Raw genomic sequence first — 23,811 nt, forward strand, 5'->3', positions numbered from 1 at the left:
CCAGAGTGGATCTTGAAATTTATAGAGTGGGAAGAAGAAAGAAGATCCAACAAGGTATGGGCCTGCAGCAGCAGCCAGTGTGGGATTCGATGGCTCAAGGTCACACACCAGTCTATGGACTGCTGGTGAATGTCTTCAGGAAACCAGGTATTGAAACCAGGATTCTTAGGGTGCTGATGGGTTCTTCTGAAGAGTCCTCGGGCATTGACAATTCCTTAATTGGCTTAGAGATTCAGAACAGGAGACTTGGATGCCTGGAGATCCGGTACACCACTGGAGCGGACTGGAGACCCTGCAGCTACAGAGATTATGGGGCTGAAAGTGGCAGCAGTAGTGGAGAAAGTGGCAGGATTCTAGGATTCATGGACACTCACTGTCTTTAAAAGAGCTCTTTTCTGCTCATCTTTCTTATCTTGATAGACTAGTACCCCCTCTGTGTGTGCCTTTACAGGGCAAACAAAGGAAAGCAGTTTTTGTACATCAATAAATCGTCATGATAGTTTGTGTATTTATAAGGAAGATAGAAATAGCCACAGCAAAAAAGAAATGCTCGCACACAGAAAAAAAAGCCCTAGATGCCAAAGAAAATAAATCTGTTTTTCTTGTTGCCTTTCAATCTAACTTATCATGTAAGTCCCCCATCTGGTTCAATGATGTCTGCCAGGTAAGAGAAACTACTGTCCTAACAGTCTGGATAAAATATGAGTTCAAATTCACAATTTGGTTAACACACAACAGCTTCCTCAGTATTTTGAGTTAGCCAATAAATGCCAGTGATGTCCACGTTGAACAAATATTTTATGTATATGTATATATATGAATGCCTTGATATTCACACTTTTCCTGAGCTATCTTAATGTCTTTACTTTCACTCATGCTGTTTCCTACTGTTTCACATTAATATCACTTCAGTCACTTAACCACCTCCTGCTTTCTCTCTAAGCATGTTATATGTCATCCTACCTTCCTTCTGCTGTTTGATTTTCACTGCCACATCCCCAGCCACCAATGCACAATTTTAACACCTCCCATTGATTTTCTTTGATTTCTTTTTAATTCCCATTCATCTACAATTATCTTCATAGGTCTGATCTGAATTATCATAGGTGGATTTCAGTCACTATTCATTCCAATTGCTACCTGAATACTGAGTGCCCAGCAATTCCAGATTTTGGGAGAGGCACCTATACTGCCCAATAAATCCAGATATACAATGGATTAATCATTCAATGACTATGACTTGATCAACTGGAACTGAGAAATAAAACTACTTAAGTATGGAGGCTGAACATAAATCTAATTTTTAGGTACAAACGGTCAAAGCATGTTTCACGAAAACTGCTATATTCACAGCTTGACTACAGGCCCAAAAAGGTTAAACTCAGAGGTGAAAATGCAAGTCCTGTATTTCCAAAGTAATGCCCCAAAACATTACTGTGACCAACATTACACAAGCCTCTTGAGTCAGAATAAAACATCTAGTACTTCTGCCACAAAATCTCAAATGGAGAGTTCAAGCTAAAAAGTGCCAAGAATTTGCTGTGGAACTAATGTGAAAATCTGCGGATGGATTGATTGTCAACAAATGTAAAATTGCTTGCTGTTCTACTAAAATTTTCTGTGCAGGTATTAAGAACTTAGAATGGGAATATTACCTCTTGCCAGCAAATTTTGATGGAAGTTTGTCTGAGCTGGTAGGATGCTTCGGGTATTGTGACATGTAACAAAATGCATGGTGCATTTATTTTTGCCTTAAACACAGCATAAAGTCAATTCCTATATTTTCTGCCATATTACATCAATTTGTGAATGTAAAGTGTAGTATATTTACTATGTAATTAGTATTAAGGTGAAATATTACAATTCATAATTTTTCAACTTCAATCTGCAATTGAAATGCAATAAGGGAAATCAGTTTTTGTTATAAACAAGAAAATAATGGACAAAGTTGAGGTAGAAAATGTGTTCAATCATAAATTGAAAAATTCCTATGTCATGGAACTAAGGTGGATGATGATGCAAAATAAGCCTAGACTGGATGGGCCCAAATAGCAGGGGCACAGAACAATTGTTACCAGGTAATTATCAAGAATTGAGCTGTCAGCAACAACCATGCGTTTAATGATTTCACACTAAATCACATTGCCTGATTTTGTGTATGACCAGTAGGAATTCAAGTTATTTGGCATTGTTTACAGCCAGATAGTACCTCAGAAGTAGAGTTCATTTATTAAACTAGTGATGAAACATCTTCTAGTTGCTGACTGGAAGTGGTTGAATGTGGGTGAGAATAGGCAACAAGATTTTCCAATGAACAACTAGACACCTCAGCAGGTGTAAGAGATTGGTGCAATGTTTGCTGGATCCAGAAACACTCAGAACAAAAGATAAAGTGGCAGTGGAGGGAACTATTTTATTGATATCAGTACATGGACTCAGTATTTAAGGGTATGGATGTGATGTTAGAAGAAAGACATATGTCCAAGCATATATGTGTTAAGGTCAGTGAATACTTTTTATGATCCATTCCCCACCAGCTGTATGACTAACCTCATGCACTGCTCAGAACACCACATTCCATCTCTCACCTAACATCCATCTTGCTCAATTAGGGATGAATGTTCATGTGCTCTACTTTGCCCTTGCACATTTAATACTGAGCCTTGCCTCTGCATCTACAAAGTGCACAAGGTGCAACTTATTCAGTCATGCTTTCCAAATGCAGTGCCATGGAAAGTACTTCATCTGGAATATAGTGTTTGGCATGCAAATGATTTGGCCTTAAAACTGATGAGTAAAAAATCAGATCCTGGTTCTAGGGAAGTTTACTTGGCAGAGGATGTTGTCATCTGCTCATTGTGAGTGAATCAGAATCAGAATTTATTGTCATGAACAAGTCATGAAATTCAATGTTTTGCGGCAGCGTCATAGAGCAAACGTTCATATTATGAACCATCTTACAACATTACTATAAAAAATAAAAATAGTGCACAAAGTAAGGCAGTGTCTTTGGTTTATTGATCTGATGGCAGCGGGGAAGAAGCTGATCTTGTGACATTGAATGCCCATCTTTTGGCTCCTGTACCTCTTTCCCGCTGGTAGCAGAGTGAAGAGGGCATGGCATGGGTGATGGGGGTCTTTGAGGATAGAGAGTGTTTTTTAAGACTCTGCCTCATGTAGATGTCCTCAATGGAGTGCAGTCTGATGCCGGTGATGTTGTCGGCTGAGTTAACAGCACTCTGGTGTTTATTCTTGTCCTGAGAGTTGCCCCTTCCATACCAGGCAGTGATGCAACCAGCTAGAATGCTTTCCATGCTACACCTGTAGAAGTTTATGAGAATCTTCGGTGACATACCAAACTGCCTCAGACACCTTGTGAACTATAGCCGCTGGCGAGTCTTCTTTGTGATTGTATCAATGTGGAGGCTCCAGGACAGTTCCTTGGAGAGGATGACACCCAGGAATTTGAAGATACTGTCCCCTTCCACTACTGGGTCATTTTCCCGACTCCCTCCTGAAGTCCACAATCTTGGTTTTGCCGACGTTGAGCGCAAGGTTGTTGTTGTTACACCATTCAATGAGCTGATTTATCTCCCTCCTGTACACTTCCTCATTGTCAGTTGTGATTCTGCTGACAACTATGGTGTCATAGGCAAACTTATAGATAGCATTGGAATTGTGCCTGGCCACACAGTCATGGGTGTATAAAGAGTAGAGCAGTGGGCTAGGCACACATCCTTGCAGTACACCTGTGTTGATAATCAGTGAGGAGATACATTGTTTCCAATTTGCACTGACTGTGGTCTTCTGATGAGAAAGCCAAGGATCCAGTTGCAGAGGTGGGTATAAAGACCTAGAGTTTGTAGCTTCTTGACCAGAACTGAGGGAATAATGGTATTGAAGGCCGAGCTGTATGAATGAATTTCTGTTTTCGAGGTGATCCAGAGTTGAGTAAAGAGTGAGCGATATTGCATCTGCTATTGAGTGATTGTGAATGACTAAGGTATCTGTTGTAGGTTGTCTTTGTCTCTGAACTGTACAGGAGGGTAGGGTTCATTACAACCTCTTGGAATATGTGCTTTACCATGGGTTTTAAGTTTTGATCTTCAACATCTTTTATCTTAGCTGGGCAAAGCATGTCTAAGTGCACTCAACTTCAATAATGAAGCCCTATTTGTTCAGAGGCATCTATAGATATATATATATATAGTTTACCAGGATCTGTTTGTGAACCTTTATTGTCCTGGAATTGCATTGTACATTTGGGGTGCTGGAGGATCTTTGCTTAGTGAATATCTGCTGAAGATCTGTTCTCTTGTATGCATCACTGATAACATTAATGAAAGGTTGGAGCTCAGTATGGAGGGGAATATCTCATAGCAGTCATGTCTGAGAGGGAGTTTCCACTACCTTTGATTTATTGACAGAGTCAAAGCCTTTTGTGAAGTCAAAAGCTGATTAATGGGGCTCCCTTTACTTACCTTGGAGTCGCTGTGCAGTGAAGATCATAGTTGTTTTTCTGCTAGATTGTCCTCATTGGCATTCAGAAAGCAACTCCAGCAGCTGGGTTTGCTGAGGAGGACCCTATGTTATGGTCTGGACTAGCTTTGGTGAGAATTTGAGTTAAATAATTTCTATAAACTCCAGTCTTTCCTAGAGTTGAATCTGTAACATTATAGTACCTAAGTTCTACCTCGTTTGACATACTTTGGAACCGAGATTTGTGCAGGTCAGAATCTTCTCCCTAAGTTTGTTTTTAAAAGGTTAACATCACTGGCATTTTAAATAGCGAGTCTGCGAATCTTCTTAACTATTCAACCACCAGGGCTCTTTTTGCAGATTTTACCTCATCTTGCTGTGCTACCAAAAAGTGCTGTATTTGGAAGCCTCACAGTTATGTTAGTTGACTATAAGCTTCTAAGTTGTAAATTCTAAAATGTGTTATATAGAAGACCAGCAACAATAGAAATCTACCAAGACAATGGTATCTACAAAACAATAACTTGTATTAATAACTATTAATAATATAACTCTTCTTACTCAACTCTAAACTTAACTCTAACTTAACCCCACTATGTGAAAATGTATGTGTATGTGGCAAAACCCAAACCATTGCAGTTTAAGCTTAATTCTGAAGAGATGATTTTAAAGTTCAGTCTCAGAAAGTGTTTGTCTTGAAACTCAAAGTCTTTATAGCTGTTGAAAAGCAATTAAAGAGTAAGTGTGAGGCATCAGACTTCTCACAATTCATAAATTTTTAATAGTGTTGTTTTCAGAGAAATGTTTCTTCATACGAATGATTTTCCACAAATCCCCCCTCTTTTGGATGGAGGTTTTGGAATCTGTGTTTCACATGATGATTTTAAAACCCCAAGCAAGGGTAAATGAAGTGCCATGTCGAAATGGACACAGCACAACTGCCCACTTTTGCAAAGAGACAGTGTAGTGGCTCTTCTTCATTGCCCCTGATTTTGTGGATTTCCCATGATAAGGAGAGCACCACAACAAGATCTTCTCTTGAGAATGTCTACACATAAATTTCAGGATTATTGAAAAAAAAAGAGCGTACTTACCTCCAGTGTTTGCCGACACAGTCTTCCTGTGTTGCGGAGTTTGTCAGAAGGGTAACTTTGTATTCATTAGGCCTGTTTCTTACGGAGTAGCTGCGGTCAATTTACACTGTGGCCACTCTATAAAAATGTGTAGAGGTATGAGTGGAAAAGTTATGAGATGGAATTTGCATAAAAATTCCATCCTGTCATTCTTACACTGCCACCAGAGCAGAAATTTTCTACTGTTCAGTGGCTGTATAAAAATGCCTTGTAATCCTGACCTCAGATGATCCTTGATGCCATAATAAAATGCAGCTTTTCAAATATCTTTACTTATGTAACATAACGTAGCTGTTTTCTGTTTGAAGTTTCTCTGTTCCAAAAATTTTACAAACAAAATCTTCTCTGGATTGTCTGCAGAAGCCACAAGCAAAATCAGCTTTGTTTAAGCAAGTGCTTCTGAGTTTTCATTCTAACAACATAGGTAAACAAAAAGAGTGTCTTCTAGTTAACCATATGTCCTACATTGTTCCAGTTATTGAATGAAACATTCAATTATAATTTAAATGAAGAATCGCTTCAGTACACTTTTTCCTAAGAATTTTTTTTTAGTGTGTAATTGTTTTTTTTAACTTTTTTGTCCTTATGTCCCTAATTTGTCAGGAAGTTAAAGGGATACTGTAAAATGTCACAGGAATGGGGATGAGGGCTAATTTATTGTTAATGTTTTTCTTTTCAGGGCAATTTCTATTTAATTTTGTCTCTGTGTGGGGGAATGATGGGGGGTGGAATTGGACTCAACGACGAAGCTTATATATAATTAGAAAATGTAGTGTTTTTATCATTATGGATTGTTGACACTGTTTGAGTTTGAAAAATTATAAATAAAATAGTCAAGAAAAAAAGAATCACTTCAGTTTTTATGGTTGTTTATCCAGCTTCAGCCAACAATGGTTTAACAGATACTTCGACTTCCAAAATGTTTTATGTGTGTGAGTGAGTGTGTGTCTGTGAGTGTCCTCCGTCCAGCCCACAATTTCTTTATTAAGAAATATATATTAACTAAAGATTAATAACACAATTCTGTCGCACATGGCCATTGTTAAACTGAATTCAACAAATTTAATAACGTGCAGGGTGGTGACAGAAAATATTTTGTCATAAAACAAGTGATTGATTTGCTCATTTCCTTTAGAGAAAGGCATCTGTCACATATACTGTAACTGTTTGACTCCTACATGGTCAATTTAATGCCTTCAGGACAGCTAGAAATGTTATTTGTTACATCTCAGGTGGAAGATAAAAACAGTGGCACCTATCTACTCTGCTTAATATCAAAGGAAAGTCTTCAAAATTTCAACAGACTCATGAAGCCACCTAATTGATTACCAGTAGCAAGAAACTGAAGTCAAGACAGCAAAATGTTACCAGTAAAATTTTGCAGGAGAACTAGACAGGAACTCTAAAGTCAGAGGAAGAGGGTAGGATAGTGACCTTGGGAAGCACAAGTCAGAATCCTTAGGACCAAGTTTATTTGCCTGGAACTCCTCTAATGTATAGACTTTTGATACTATGTGGATGCTCTACACTTAGTTACAATCTATTACATTATTTACCATCTTACTGTGTTATCCTATCTTGAAAATTGTTAGAGGCAAAAAGTAAATGCTGAGCGGAGGAACATATTTCAACCCAACATCAAAGCAGCAGAGTTGAATTATTTATTTAGACTTATGACACAGGAGCAGCCCATTTCGGCCCATGAGTCCATTCCGCCCAATTTAACCCCAATTCACCTCCAATATACCCCCAATTAACCTACAACCCCGGTAGAATTTTGAATGGCGGGAGGTAACCGGAGCCTGTAGAGAATGTCCACACAGACACAAGGAGAATGTAGAAACTCCTTTCAGACAGGGCAGGACTTGAACCCTGATCCGGTCCTGATCACTGGTGCTGTAAAGGCATTATGTTAATTGCTATGCCAACCGTGCCGCCCAATTGCACTCATTTGATTTTAATATCATTATCTGGTATAATTGGTGTTATAAGTATATTTTTAATATTTTCTTAATATTTACATTTATTTATAACTAAAATAATATACATTTTTGTGGCCTCTGTTGGTTGTGGTCGTCCATGGGTACTGCACCTCTAGTAGTATCAGGAGTAGCCTCTTCAGAGTGCAAACCAGGAGTCTGATTGGCTGCAGAGGCTACGAGAGTACTGTAGGGGAATCCATGGACACTCAGTGACTCTGAAGGGAATACTCTTTTTGCTTTGCATTCTCTTATACTGTAAGAAGTGCCAGGCAAAATTTCATGTAATATTACATGTTCTGTACTATTGCATGATAATAAATGAATCTTAAATCATTTCAGATAGATTTTAATTGTTTTGTATGCTTTTCCCAGGCTTAAGTGTTTATTTTTAATACTTGCTAAAATATTTTTAAGTGTTTTAATAACTTTTGTGGTTTAATTGTATGAATACTTCTGAATAAATTTTGATTATTTTTCAAATTTTGTTAGCATGAGAAATAGTGTCAGACATTCATTATTTTGTGACAGCTGCACGTCCTGGGACATTGCTTAAGCACCTATCAGCATTTATCAGAGTACAGAAGGAAGACTCTGTCCAGAGATCAAGAGTCGGCTTCAGGGACCAGGCTGACACAGCAGATAAGTGAAGATGAAAAAGTACTGAGGTGGGATAGACAAAGGTATCCCAGAGGCTGAATAAAGTAAGATAAAGCAATAGCAAGATGTAAGATGGATGATATTATCCATTGGGTTTGGCATCCCTTCTATCTTATAAAGGATGCTTCAATAATTAAGTCCTTTGTTGTAGTTTCACTTGATTAGCAATTAATTTGTGCTGCTTCTGACTTGTTGTTCTATAGCATGCTCTTTGAAAGAGTGTTTGTTAGCTGGCTTCATGATAATGATTGGGCAAGGAATACACCAGCTCATCAGGTAACACAATATAATGGAACTTTCAAAATGGGCTGTGAGAGGAAGGGAATGAACTGAACTCCTACAGTGTGACTATCCACATGACTTCTCAATTCAGCAGGAGGTAACAAACTTCAGTTCGTACCCATGGTTTCTGAGTGACCTGCTGAGTTCCTCCTCATCTGGCTTCTTCCCCAAAGCTTTTTGGGTATGTTATACTTGGAATTGTTGCCATACTGAGATAATGAGTATATTGTCAAACTGAAACCCATTCACAATGCTTATCAGTGCACAGCAGAGCTGGAGCAACTCAACAGGTCATGTAGCATCTATGGAAAGCTATGGGCAGTTGCTATTTTGAGATATAAAAGTCTCAAATGCCTATAGCTTTCCATGAATGCTGAATGATCTACCAAGTTCCTCTAACCCTCTTGTGTATTGCAGTAGACCCCCAGGATTTGCAGAATTTTTATTTGCTCACAATGCTTAAAAAGCAGAACCTTAAAAACAGCTCTTTGCAGTCAATATATCAAACACAATGACCTGCTTTTGAGAGCATAAAAGATTCATTCATTGATACAGAAATGAAAAGCAACTATGTTGCACAAGGGCAGCACAGTTAGCATAGCAGTTAATGCAAACATGTTATAACGCAAGTGACCAGGACCAAGGTTTGAATCCCGTGCTCTCAGTAAGGAGTTTGTACTCCTCCTTGTGTCTGTGTGGGTTTCCTCTGTGCACTGGGGGCTGTAGGGTATAATTGGTCACACTGGCTCATGGAACGAAAGATCCTGTTACTGTGCTGGATGTATGTATAAAATTTAAATTTTAAAATGTAAGGAACGGACCAGATTTGAGAATAGATAGAAAAAGATGGTAAAATTAAAATGGGAGAGAAGGGTTGCTTCCAATTTTCACGGTGTTATATATGTATTGTCAAATAAAGATGATTCAGGCAAAATATTGGCAACTTGGAAGGAACTGCAATTGCCTGCAGATAGGAACAAACTGCTCTGAGTGATCAGCAAGACATTACTGAAATTATTGAAAGTTAAAGAAAGCTGTGAAAATGAGTAATATTTAAAGATATCAACCTTCAAGAAAACTGCCCACAATAATATCAGTATGCAATGTCAATGAGCTCCTTCTAGACTGCATTGCCTTCGATGTTAGAGTTCTTTCTTTGGCTTGGCTTCGCGGACGAAGATTTATGGAGGGGGTAAAAAGTCCACGTCAGCTGCAGACTCGTTTGTGGCTGACAAGTCCGATGCGGACTTTAGAGTTAAAGGGAAGTATAGATGAGCTGAAGTTAAATTCCAGTTAAATCACATAAGTTTGGTGACAGACTAGAAATCACATTAGTTCACTATATTTTGTAATCTGTTGTCAAATAATCTTTGACCACATTATACTTTATATTATTACTTTTAATGCTTGTATTTATGTTTTCCTGTTTGCAACATTTGCTTAGTCTGAAGGAATTTTCAAATGAGTTCTGGGTTACACAGCTTTGATTAATTTTAGCTCATCCAGACTGTAGTCAGGGAATAGAAGGGGAGAAACAATTGCCAGCAAGGAACAAGATTTACAAAGGCATCTGGATAGATTAAGTAAGTGAGTAAAAAAGGTGGGAAAATGGAATATAATATGGGCAAGTGTGAAGGTATTCATTTTGATAGAAAGAATTTTTAAAAATACTTTTCAAAATTTATCACCATTTTTATATGAAAATACAAATAAACTGAACAATTAAGAATACAAATTGTATTGTGGTGCCTTATCGACAGGGCTTAGATCAGGGGTGTCAAACTCAAATTCACAGAGGGCCAAAATTAAAAACTTGGACTAAGTCGAGGGCCGAACTAAATATTTATTGAAAATTTTCAACAACATCGGCATGTTTTCTCTTCTTTGAACATATGTAATGTTAAACTTTTTCTTATTAAAATAAATGTTTAATAATAGTTTTGGATAAACTCTTTCCAGAAGCATTAACAAATGAGAAATAAAATATTCAATAAATAATATTTTTCTATAGAGGATTTGTCAAATATTGCTAGTGTGCTGTCGAATAGTAAAATCTGAGGGCTATTGAGAATGTGGGAGAATAACATGATTCCTGAAACAATCAAATGGGTGACTGATTGTGGGCATGAACTCTAGCAGGGTTATTTGCCATGCCTTTTTTCCATTGGTACAGATATCCTTTGATTTACACACTTTTCAAGTTTTATGCCTAATGAGCTTTTATCCAGGTGCAGGACCATTTTTAACCAGGAATATATTTATCACTGTGACATGAAACTATTGGAAGATCGTTTTATCCTGAGATTAAAGTTCATAATCCTTACTCAGGCCTGTGTGCGGGAGGGCGGGGTTTGCGGGCGATTGGGTTGGACAACGACAGTGCGGGGGCATCGGCTCTCGCTGCAGGGCGGCATCTCGGCGGATCAGTGGCCCCGTCACCGTGAGTCGCGGGTCGGCCTGTGGCAGGGAGGGGGAGTGGGCAATGGTCCTGGTGAGGTCAGGCCCCCCCTGAGTTTCTGCCGGACCCCCCTTGACCTGCTGAGTTTCTCCTGGATCCCTCTTTGACCTGCTGAGTTTCTCCCGGACCCCCCTTGACCTGCTGAGTTTCTCCCGGACCTCCCTTGACCTGCTGAGTTTCTCCCAGACACCCCTTGACCTGCTGAGTTTCTCCCAGACCCCCTCCCCTTGACCTTCTGAGTTTCTCCCGGACCCCTCCCCCTTGACCTGCTGAGTTTCTCTCGGACCCCCCTTTGACCTGCTGAGTTTCTCCCGGATCCCCCTTTGACTGCTAAGTTTCTCCCGGACCCCCCTTGACCTGCTGAGTTTCTCCCGGACCTCCCTTGACCTGCTGAGTTTCTCCCGGACCCCCCTTGACCTGCTGAGTTTCTCCCGGACCACCTTTTCTTTCCGTGCCAGTGTCCCAGGACCTTTCCAGGGCAGTCTCCGCGCTCAGGACCGCGCTGGGATCCCGGTCAGCGGTGGAGGAGCAGGTGAGCGCGGCTAATCCCGATCCAGCCCACGCCACTCCCGAGATTGGCGGGGGGTTCCACCCTACATGCCTGACCAGCCTCGCTCTCCACGTGTACTCCGGGAACCCGCCGCTGGTCCGGTGGGAAGGCGCAGGGCGGCCGGCGGCCGGCGCTCCCATCACCCGGCGGGGAGCCCCAATCTTCCCTCCGGCATCCTGACTCCATCTGCAGCTCCAAGAAACGCTGTGCCACTGGGGTTCCGGGCGCTGGGAAGCGGCCTTGGCTTCCCCTGACACCGGCCAGGCCGCGCTGCGGTGGGGGTGTGGGAGGGGGGACACGACAGCGTGTTTATAAAACCACCCACCACTACTTTTCAAGGACCAGGATTTTTCTCTCTCTCTCTCACCCTGGGACACAGCGGTTACTGTGCATGCGCTATACTGGCGTGGCGGCCAGCGGGCCACCTCTAATACATTTTTGATATGATCTTGCGGGCCAAATATAATTATATCACGGGCCAAATTTGGCCCACGGGCCAGAGTTTGACATGTGTGGCTTAGATAATAAAAAAATGAAATTCTGCAGAAATTTTGCTGCTAAATATATCTGCAGTGATAGACTTGCAAAAACAATGCTTGGATAAAGACTGCAGCCCCTTAAACTTTGGATATGTCAATAATTTGCCAATCTTTCATGTTCTCTATTGGATAATTCAATTATTAGAAGCAAATAAAATATTTTTAAAAAAGAACTATCTTCAGTAAGTGGTCAGTTTGTCCAATTAAAAGCTAGCAATGAATTGCATTCAGCATGCTGTGCAAAAAGAAACTGAGTAAGTGGGAAGCACTTTCGGTTTAAATCCTGGTTGCTTTTTTCAATGTTTTCCTTCATTCATAGAACAATCTGTTCTGTACAGAAATCAATTGACTTTAGCTCAATGACTTCTAATGCAAATTTACAATAATGAGGCAATAAATTATACAACATGTTCATCAATAATATATGTTATGTGGTAAATAATGGGATTTGTTTTGATATATTGTGCTTACCATTTGTTATTTACCCCTTCAGTTGTGATTAGAATGGAATTGTTTAATTGATTATGTCAAATACATATTTATCTGTAGCTAATTTTATAATCCTTTTTGTCTGAGTATGATTATGGTCCAAAGCTTCTTTCTATTTACCGTTTTTACAATACTTCTCTAACCCACCGCATCTATGGAAACACACATAAAGCTAGTCTATTCAGTGGAGATGTGAATCATTTATTGGAGTGAATTGGAATGAAGGTAATGCACCTTGAATGCTAAGGTGTGATGATCCCCAGTTATTAGCAATTGAGCCAATGTAAGATTCCAGCCTGTCAGTGAAATGTTGGATAGTAACAGATCCCTCAGGTAAAAGGATCTGCAGCTTAGGTCAAGACTTAGGGTTAGGATGTGACTGGAGGGGGAAGAAGCTTATAATAGGGTTGGGTCAAGTTAGGGATCTATAAATTAAAAAAAGACAACTGGCAAGTTAGAGGACACAAGAGAGGAAGTTGAGGGAGTTACATTGTTGACAAGGGAGATGAAAAATGGAGGATTGGAAGCAATGATGATTGCATCCTGTTCTGCAAGGTTGATGGTGTTCCACCTTGAACCAAATTAAAGGAGCTTATTTGACTTCTTGTCTGGCAAATGATTTTCAGATTAGATTTATCAGAGTGTGCACCAATGGTCCTATATACCTTAGAATATAGAAGAATGAGGGGTGAACTTAAACTTAAATGTAGATGACCCAAAGGGAAAATGTTGAAATGTTCTCATTGCTGAGAGAGTCTCAAACAAGGTGACATGGCCACACAATATATTGAGTGATCATTTAAAACTGAGGTGTGTAGAAATTCTTCTCTCAAGGAGGTAGTGAATGTTTGGAATCCTCTCTCCATGATGGTGGTGGAAACAAGATCATTGTATCTATTAAAGGTGAAGATAGACTAATATTTGAAAGATTGTGGAATTGAAGATAATGTGAAACTAGCACCGGAATTAAGGCCAGCAGAGATAAATTATGAGCATGTTAAATGTCAGGGCTGTCTTGAGGGGCTTGGCAGCCCACACCTGCACTAATTTTCTGAAGCTATTGTATATGATATGACGTATGTTGTCATATACATAAGCACTGAAATTCTTACTTGCCACAGCCACCCAAGAAGGTAAGATACAATAGTATAAAGCAAATTATCATAATGCAGCCTGAGACAGAAAACATAGATAATGAACATAATAGACAAATAAATATTCAAAGTTGAACTTACAGTAACAAAACTGATACAATTGGAGCAAAGTGACCTTTTCTGAGTGCCCATTATGGGATTAAAGTGACCTTTTCTGAATGCCAGATATGAAAGATGGGAGGGCTTCGTAGGAAGAGGCAGCAAAACACAAAAATAATTCCAGAGCTGAGGGATATTAGTTATGTAGATGCTGCAGAGAACCTGGAATAGTTGTCCTTGTAAAGGCAATAGAGATGTTTGTGAGGAGATCTGATAGAGGCATTTAAAATCATGTATTATATAGACAGTGCAGGTAGAGATAAGCCTTTCCCATTGGCAGAGAGAACAAGAAGCAGAGAATGAAGAATGAAGGTGATTAGCAAAAGAAGCAAAACAGATATAAGAAAAATTATTTTATTTAACACAGCAAGTGACTAGGAATTGGGATGCACCACCAGGAGTATTAATGGAGGTGGATTCAATTCAAAGAAAAATAGGGCAAGTGTCTGAAAGGAAAATGCATTTAGTGCTGTTTGGGTAAGGCCAAAGGACAGGATTGTTTTCACAGAAAGTTAACAGCTTTTGATGCCTTTCCATACTGTAACATTCTATCTGCTTCAACAACAAACTCTTGGAGAGAAAACTTAAAGGAAATATAATTATTACCATTTATGTTTAAAAAGGAATAATGGAGAAAGGGATGTTTCTTTTATTTTGGATCTCTTCACCTTAGAAATGAAGATGCCCTTTTAAGGCTTGGTGGAACTGTCACACCTACCAAGACACCAAATCTAGTTTTTCACAAGTTTGCTCTTCACTCTATAGCAGAGGACATCCATCAAAATATCAGCCACATAATAAATGTTCTCCAATGTCCTTTCCCTGCTATCTTAACAAGATTTTTCAGCTTATATCCTTGGAGGTACTCAGTAATTCACAGAATAGGCTATTAATCATTTTGTCACCACTACAAATAGCTAAAATTATTGGATACTTTTACTTCTTGAAACAGTTTCTACATATTACCACTTGAAAATAACTTTATCTTATACTCATGTCAAAATGCACTTAATTAGGAATGACAGTTGTGAGCATTACAACAAATGATGGTAATAAACTGAAGTAATTTCAATTTAATTTTGCTATGAGGGGAGTTTGTTTATTAAATCCAGAGTACTTTGTTACTCAAATGCATTTTCTAAGTGGAATTCCAGTCAAAATGGCCAAATTGTTTATAAATTCTAATATTTTATCAATTGCATCTCAATAATGTAACTATGTATAAATAAACATCCTTACGGGCATATTCAACACATCACTCCAGCAGTCTATTGTCCCCACAGGTTTCAAGACTGCCACTAGTACCAAAGTGGTGACAGTAACAGGCCTCAATGACGACCACCCCGTGGCAATGATCTCCACCATTATGGAATGCTTTGAGCATCCGGTGATGGAATGCATCAAAGCACACCTCCAAAAGACAATGAACCCATTGCAATTCACCTACAGATGGACTGTTCTATTGAGGATACTATAGACTTGTCCCTCCACTCTGCCTTGACCCACCTGGAGAACGACGCCTCATACCCCATCAACAGAAGCTAGTGAACAAGCTGTCCTCACTGGGACTCCACACCCATCTCTTGTAACTGGATTCTGTTCTTCCTAATGTTAAGACCACAGTCTGTCCAGGATGGCAGTAGAACATTGAGCACCATCAAGTTGAGCACTGGAACATCTCAGGGCTGTGTGCTCAGCCCGCTCCTGTTCCTGCTACTGACCCACGACTGTAACGCCAGATCCAGCTCCAACAGAATCATCAAGTTTGCAGATGGCAGAACAGTAGGTGGCGTCATCAGCAAAAGCGATGAGTTGCACTACAGAGTAAAGGTAGAAAATCTCCCGATATGGTGTGAGAGTAAAAACCTGAATCTCAACATGGACAAGACAAAGGAGATTATTGTGTACATCAGGAGGACCAGGGATGGCCATCCTCCACTACATATTAATAGCTCAGTAGCAGAGAGGGTAGGGTGCACCAAGTTCCTCTGAGTCCTCTTCAGAAGTGACCTATCCTGTTCACACAACATCTCCTCACTTATCAAGGAGGTGTAACAGGAACTGCGTTTCATCATTTAACTGAGGTCAGCAAGGCTAGCAGCTGCCATCCTGTCAACTTTCGAAAGGAGTTCTAGTGAGAGCATCCTGACAGGACAATGTGGCAAGGTTGCTTTTGAGCATTCGATTAGAGGTCAATCCACAGGACCATAAGAGTGCAGAGAGGATAACATGGGTCTCCTTCCCTCCCACTGACATGATGTATTGGGATCATTATTTGAGGAGGGCTTCCAAAATCGTTGATGACCTCTACCACCCTGCACATTGCATCTTTCAGCTACTCCCATTAGGAAAGAGATACAGGAGAATCAGAGCCAGAACCAACAACAAACAGCTCCAGCTCATTGTCAGTGAGACAACTGAATGACTGATGAACTGATCATACAAACCCTCTGTAATGCACTTGTTACTTCTTAAACAATATGTATTTATTTTTATATATATATATATATGTACTGTATATACGTACTCCATATGTATCGTTTGTATGAATGTGTGTTATGTCTGGATGTGCGTTGCATGTTTTTGCACCGAGGATCAGAGAACGCTGTTTCATCAAGTTGTATTTGTATAATCAGACAACAGTAAACTTGAACTTGAATTTGAACTTGGACTTGAGACTCAATGAAGCACCAATTACACTGAATCAACTTCAAATGTTTAATTAACTTCATTCCATGAAATAGCTACGATTCCAAAACCATTTCCTGTAATTTTGTTATTGATTTGCTGTATTCAGTTATATTTTAGCCTTGTTTAATTTCTCTTTCATTCTAAAAAGCACGTGTTATTTTTAACTGTCAACAGAGTATTGATTTATTTTACATCTGTGATTTGTTGATTATAAGTTTGAATGTGACAGTATTTAATATCATGAAGTGGCAAACATCTACTTACATTGGATCAATTGAGTATACCTAATTTCAGCAGGTATGTACATGAAGATATTTTTAAGCAATAATAACACAAATTGTTGAAATTGATAAATAAATTGGCTCATAGTTTGTGTGTATTTTAAGGCCTATCAATGGCTTTGAGGCTGTCTTAAGACCGTGGACCATAAGATAGCGAGCAAAAGTAGGCTATTCAGTATATTGAATCCGCTGGGCCATTCAATCATGAACTGATTCATTCACCCACTCAGCCCCTTGCTCTGCCTTTCCCCCCACCCCATAACCCTTGATACATTGGCCATTCAGATGCCTAGCAATCTCTGCCTAAATACATTCAATGGCTTGGCCACTGCAGCTGTCCATGGTAACAAATCCCAGAGCTTCTCCACTCTCCAGCTCAAAAATAATCTTTGTTTTAAATGGGTGCTCTTCAATAGACAATAGGTGCAGGAGTAGACTATTCGGCCATTTGAGCCAGCACTGCCATTCACTGTGATCATGGCTGATCATCCACAGTCAGTACCCCGAACCTGCCTTGCCCCATATCCCTTGACTCTGCTATCTTTGAGAGCTTTATCTAACTCTTTCTTAAAAGCATCCAGAGAATTGGCCTCCACTGTCTTTGAGGCAGAGCATTCCACAGCCTGAAGTTGTGTCCTCTTGTCCATGGGAAACAACTCTGCCACATCTGCTCTGTCCTGGCCTTTCAACATTAGAAATGCTTCCACGAGGTTCCCCCTCATTTTTCCAAGCTCCAAGAAGTACAGTCCAAGAGCCTTCAAATATTCCTCATATGCTCATCCATTCACTCCAAGGAATTATTCTTGTGAATTTTCTCTGAACTCTCTCCAATGCCAGCACAGCCTTTCTTAAATAAGGATCCCAAAACTGTACCCCATACTCCAAGTGAGGCCTCACCAGTGCCCTATATAAAGCTGCAACATCCCATCCCTGCTCTATGATATATTTGTATAGATATGAATGCCAACATTGTATTTACCTTCTTCACTGACTCAACCTGGAGGTTAACCTTTAGAGTTTGCACCTCTGAATTTTGAATTTTCTCCCCATCCAAATGATAGTCTGATCTTTTATTCCTTCTAACAATGTGCATGACCCTACACTTTCCAACATTGTGTTTCATTTGCCACCTCTTTGCCCACTCTCCTAATCAATTAAATCTCTCTGCAGCCTTTCCATTTCCCCATCAATACCTGCCTTCCACCTATATTTGTATCATCTGAAAACTTAGACACAAAGGCATTTATTCTGCAATTTTGAATGATACTTTTTCAAATGTTTGTGAATAAGTGACTCAAGTTTGAAGCCCACTCCATGCTTATGCTAATAATTCAAAATTTCATCCAAAGAATTCCTCTGCAATTTAGTCTCAAAACTGTAACCCACAAATCAAAGTGAATTCATTGAATGGATACTTATTTATATGAAAATTCAAGTAGCACCATTTCCAGTCTTTCATTGCAATCGTTTACTGTAATCTTTTTCTTTACTTATCCTCATTGAGACTCAAATGGAATGATTTTGAGTCATAGAGAAATAGAACATGGAATGGACATTTTGGCCCAACTCCTCCATGCCAACCTAGTTGGGATTCTGGTTACAAAAGTCCCATTTGCCTATTTTTGGACCATATCTCTCATTCTCATGATGTGACAAGATAATCCACTATATTTACAACAATGGGATTTCTGGAATGTGCTATATTTAATTCTCATACATGATTATTTGATTACTTCAAAACATTAATAACAATAAGGATCGAAGACAAAAATGTTATCACAGCTTTATGTTTTTATGTTTTGCCATGATAATGACACAATCTTAGCAAAATTTGATTGTAAATTGACATGAGCAAGATTGTCTGAACACCCATCAAAAGTTCAATATTGGCATACATATGAATGTATCACTTAGTGAAATTGCCACAGAGAATCAGGTATAGCTGCAGACAGTTTATGCCACATTATTCCGACAGCTGAGGTTTGCACAAACAGCCAGTGAATAATCTTGCACGAAGACTCTGATTACAGTTCATTTAATCTGCTTGAAATTCAGTCAAACTTTAAGTCTAAAGAATGGTCAATTTGTCAAAAATCCAACAATGTTTTACTCAGACAGTCCTAGATATTACCTTTTGTAAAAAGTTTTTTTTTGCAGGATCTTAGACATCAAACTGACACCTCTGATTTCTACTCCAAAACCTTTAATGCTTTTTATTGAGATTTCTAAATGAACTATGTAGATGCATCTAACATTATATTTTGCACTGAATAAGAACAATGGTGTTGTTCAGATAATGGGAGTGTTTTCTAGGATTTGCAAAGCTGAAATTCAGTTGGAAGTCTGAGAGTTATAGTCACCATGTTTGCAGCAGGAAAATGGGTTGTTTGGTCCTATCTGTTAATGCCAAACAAGTAGCCTATCTGAACTAATCCCATTTATCCTCTTAATCGTTCATTTCTATGTTCCTGTTCAAATGTCCTTTTAAATGGTGAAATTGTACTCATCTTTACTCTGTCAGCTTGTTCCATATACCCACCACCTGCTGTGTGAAAAACTTTGGCCATCAGGGTCCCTTTTAAATCTTTCCTCTTTCACCTTAAACCCATGCCTTTGAGGTTTAGACTTCCCTACCCTGGGAAAAGGACTATGACTATTCACCATGATCTTATATGCCCTTCAGCCTCCAGTCTTATCACTCAAGTCCTCCAGTCCTGCTAACATCTTTGTGAATATGTTTTACACCACTTCCAGCTTACTGACCCTCCTCCATTGTGGTTCAGTATGCCACGGCTAGGGTCCTGACAGGTGCCAAGAAGAGGGAGCATATCACCTCAATTCTGGCCTCCCTCCAGTGCTGTCAGTTCAGCTCAGGATCGACTTCAAATTGCTGCTATTTACATGTAAGGCCCTCAACAATCTTGCCTCTCCTCCCCCCATATCTACAATCTGCTTACACCCTACTCCACTCCCAAACAGCTCAGGTCAGCTACTAAGTGTACACAAAGGGGAGACTGGGCCTTCGCAGTTGCGGCCCACAAACTGTAGAACAGCATTCCCCTGACCATTAAATTAGCCCCCTCCCTCAACTGCTTTAAATCCAGGTAAAAAAAAACTTTCTGTCTTTAGCATTTAACATCTGAAACCCTTTGTACATTCCTAACCTCAGACAGTGCTGCATTATTCACTGCAATTGATGTCTATTTATAATGCCTTAATCTGTTGTTCTGCAAATAGTTATATTAGTTTAATCAATTGCCTTGGTTTGTACAGCACTTTGGTCAATGCAAGTTGAAAAAAATGTACTATATAAATAAAGAACTTGAACTGACATCCTTCTTATTGTAGGGCTAAAAGGATCTTTACACAACGTTCAAAATGTGGCCTAACCAATACTTTGCACAGGTCTAACATGATGCCCAAATTCCTGTACTCAATGCTATAACTGATGAAGCCTTCTTGATCACTATATCGACCTGTGTCACCTCTTTCAGGAAACGGTGTACCTGTACTTCCAGGTCTGCAGCTGTACAACACTCTCCACGACCCTACCATTTACTGTATTTGTCCTGCCTTAGTTTGACTTACCAGAAATACATCACCTCAAATTTTAAACTCCATCTTACATTTATTGACCCACTTACCCAGCTGATCCAGATCCTATTGTAGTCTTAGGCTCTAATGTTAAGAGTTGGATTTTATTTGATGATCGGTCTCGTGATTGCCTCATAATATTTTATACATTTAAAGCTTCTGAATCAAGATGAATCATTCTTTATGTTGTTTCTGCATTGTAGGAAAATGCTGATGTTTTCAAGTACACATCTTGTACACGTGAGCCACTAACATGTTTAAAAGATGCAGGACACATTGAAGTCCAATGTCCAGGTGGCCATCACTTGTGTTTCCAGAAAAGCATCAAAAGATTCATCCAATGAGAGAGCCAGGAAACAGTGTGCATTGTATTGTAGAGTAGAGAGCTGAGCTCAACAAGGCCACATAAGGAGAATAAGTATCCCTCCAAATGTATAGAAGTGACAACAATTCAACCCAAAATTCCACACTTAGATCTTTTGCATGTCTAAGGTTCCAAGTTTTCCTTCTCTAAATTTCCCTGAGTCTTGGTTGGGCCAAAATCAAAAATACCTCATTTAAAGAGTATCTAAGTATTCTAAATGTAGGCTCTTGGGGACAAAAAACACATTAAGAAAGAGAGAAAAAGGATCATTTTACTCATTTATAGTTTTTTGACACCGTATAATAATATCATCATGGTACCTGCTGCTGGTTTTAACACATTGGTAACTAGAGTGATTAATAATAGTTTTTTGTCATTTAAATGTAATGATTTCATAAAAATCGACTTGGTAATGAAGAAGTTAGAGTTTTCACCATGTCAATGGTTATTGTACATGGCTGAGAAATAAAGAAACCTAATTAAGAAACAGAGTCCCTAATTTCTTATATATTAAACAACAGCAGGTAGCCCCCAACCATCATTTGGTATTAAAAAAACCTGTTAATTTAATTATTTCTTTGCTGTTTTAATAGCTACTCACAGGTAGGTGTAAAGTTTCCACATTTCAATTCCTTTCAATGAAAACAGTAAAACGGCAAATTGGCATCAAGGAACACTGTTAAATTCTCGTGCTCCAGCTCTGTCGCTTTTTATTTCTAGAAACTTCAATTAATGTGTTCAAATCACAATAATTGCATGCTGACAAGAGGTCTGTAATAATGGCATTTATGACATTTTTATTATGTTTACTTATTTGAATCAATTTGTTGATGTAAAGTATGATGTCATTGCTGTAGAAAGGGGAAAGAACATTTTTATTGTCGTTGCTTTAGGTTAGGTAAGACTGATTTTTTTCCCCCTTTTAGCTATAATGAGGTGAAATTTTTAGCCACTAGGTGATCGGTAATCTGCTATGACATTCTCCACCTCTCCCCCACCCCTTTCTCCTTTCTCTTTTTTTGTAGTTGGTCAGTTTACAGTTTGTTAATCTGAGACTGGTGCATCAGGAGTAATTTATCAGTTGCAAGAAGCTGCCTGACTTCTTGTGCCTGTCATTTGTCTGAATAAAAAAACTTGAAACATTAAGAGAGTAAATTCTAGTAAAGTGCGATTATTTACTAAAAAGAATTACAGACTTAGAAATTTATCAAGCCTTGAAGATTGTCAAAACATTTTCATTTTACCTATCTTCTCATCCTTCCTAACTGTGATTTATGTACAGTGAAGTTCCAACATGCCTTGAGTTGAACACAAGTACAGACCCCACGGATATCTGTAGAGATTTTGGATTTGTTATCTATCAAAGTCAACTTGGGTATTTTACCTTTGATTTGATGGTGCAAATCTTCTCATCTAGGCCAAGAATCTGAGCCACATAGTCAGTGTGAGCAGTCCACAATCATCTCCTTGGTTTTGCTGATATTGGGCACAAGGCTGTTGTTGTTGTTACACCATTCAATGAGCTGATCTATCTCCTTCCTGTACGCTTCGTCATTCCCTTTTGTGATTTTGCCGACAACTGTGGTGTCATCAGCAAACTTGCAGATGGCATTGGAATTGTGCCTGGCCACACAGTTGTGGGTGTATAATGAGTAGAGCAGTGGGCTAAGCGCACATCCTTGCAGTGTGCCTGTGTTGATAATCAGTGAGGATGAGATGTTGTTTCCAATTCGTACTGACTGTGATCTTCCAATGAGAAAGTTAAGGATCCAGTTGCAGAGAGGGAGTACAGAGGCCTAGAGTTTGTAGCTTCAGCTCTGAGGGAATGATGGTATTGAAAGCTGAGTTGCAGTCAATTAAAAGCAGTCATATATAAGAATTACTAAGGTGATCCAGAGCTGAGTAGGGAGCCAGCGATATTGCATCTGCTGTGGAGCAATTGTGACGATAGGCAAATTGCAGTGGCTCCAGATCTTTTCTTAGGTACAAGTTAATTCTGGCCATGACTAGCCTCTCAAAGCATTTCATCACAGTAGAAGTTGGTGCTACTGGGCCATAGTCATTGAGGCAACCCACACTGGGATGATTGATGCCCTTTTGAAGTAGGTGGGAACCTCTGACTGCAGCAATGTCTGTGAACACCATAATATGTTCCAAACCAAGCAGCTGAATAGCTCAAGGAGTTGTTGAGTAAAAGAGATGAGAAATCAACCTGGGAATTTTGAGCTCCTCTGTTTATCATTGTAAAGGTGGAAGAATGTGGAACCATAACCAGAGATATGAGTTTTCAGAAACGGTAATCTGAGCCAGAAAAAGAAAACTTCTGCAGGAACCCAATGGGTTGTGCAGCATCAGTTTGGGGAATGAAATTATTGATGATTTGGATTGAGAAAATATAGATTTAGAGCTCATAATCTTTGAATTATAGGGCAATCTAGTATGAAACATGTTGACTGTAGAGCGCGTCGTAAGAACCAAAGGCTTGTTGATCCAAACCAAGGCTTTTTTTAACTAAAAGACTGGAACATATCACATATACGTCAACCAGTCCAGAATGACCTGGTCTGGCTAGGAGCAATCGTTTAAGACCTGCCAGTAGGCGTGACTACGCTCTCAGCCAAACACAGTCATCCTACACTACAATCTGTACATATAAACATTGATGATTTTTCTTTCTTTTTCTTTGGCTTGGCTTCGCGGATGAAGATTAATGGAGGGGTAATGTCCTCGTCAGCTGCAGGCTCGTTTGTGGCTGACAAGTCTGATGCGGGACAGGCAGACACGGTTGCAGCGGTTGCAAGGGAAAATTGGTGGGTTGGGGTTGGGTGTTGGGTTTTCCCCCTTTGTCTTTTGTCAGTGAGGTGGGCTCTGCGGTCTTCTTCAAAGGAGTTTGCTGCCCGCCGAACTGTGAGGAGTCAAGATGCGTGGTTGGAGGCGATATTAGCCCACTGGCGATGATCAATGTGGCAGGAACCAAGAGATTTCTTTAGGCAGTCCTTGTACCTCTTCTTTGGTGCATCTCTGTCTCGGTGGCCAGTGGAGAGCTCACCATATAACAC

The 23,811-nt window shown here is 39.5% G+C and overlaps 1 long non-coding RNA gene across 1 annotated transcript in view; it reads right to left on the reverse strand.

The window, feature by feature from the left end:
- Nucleotides 1–21,491, reverse strand: part of LOC138743027 (uncharacterized) — a 39,405-nt gene extending 17,914 nt beyond the window's left edge. Inside the window, exons 1-2 of the long non-coding RNA XR_011344605.1 lie at nt 21,354–21,491; nt 5,574–5,690 (exon numbers count right to left, since the gene is read on the reverse strand). This is a non-coding gene — a long non-coding RNA (uncharacterized lncRNA). The remainder of the gene's footprint in view (nt 1–5,573; nt 5,691–21,353) is intronic.
- Nucleotides 21,492–23,811: the final 2,320 nt, after the last annotated feature.

Source organism: Narcine bancroftii, chromosome 9 (genome assembly GCF_036971445.1).
Source record: "Narcine bancroftii isolate sNarBan1 chromosome 9, sNarBan1.hap1, whole genome shotgun sequence".
Taxonomy (NCBI): domain Eukaryota; kingdom Metazoa; phylum Chordata; class Chondrichthyes; order Torpediniformes; family Narcinidae; genus Narcine; species Narcine bancroftii.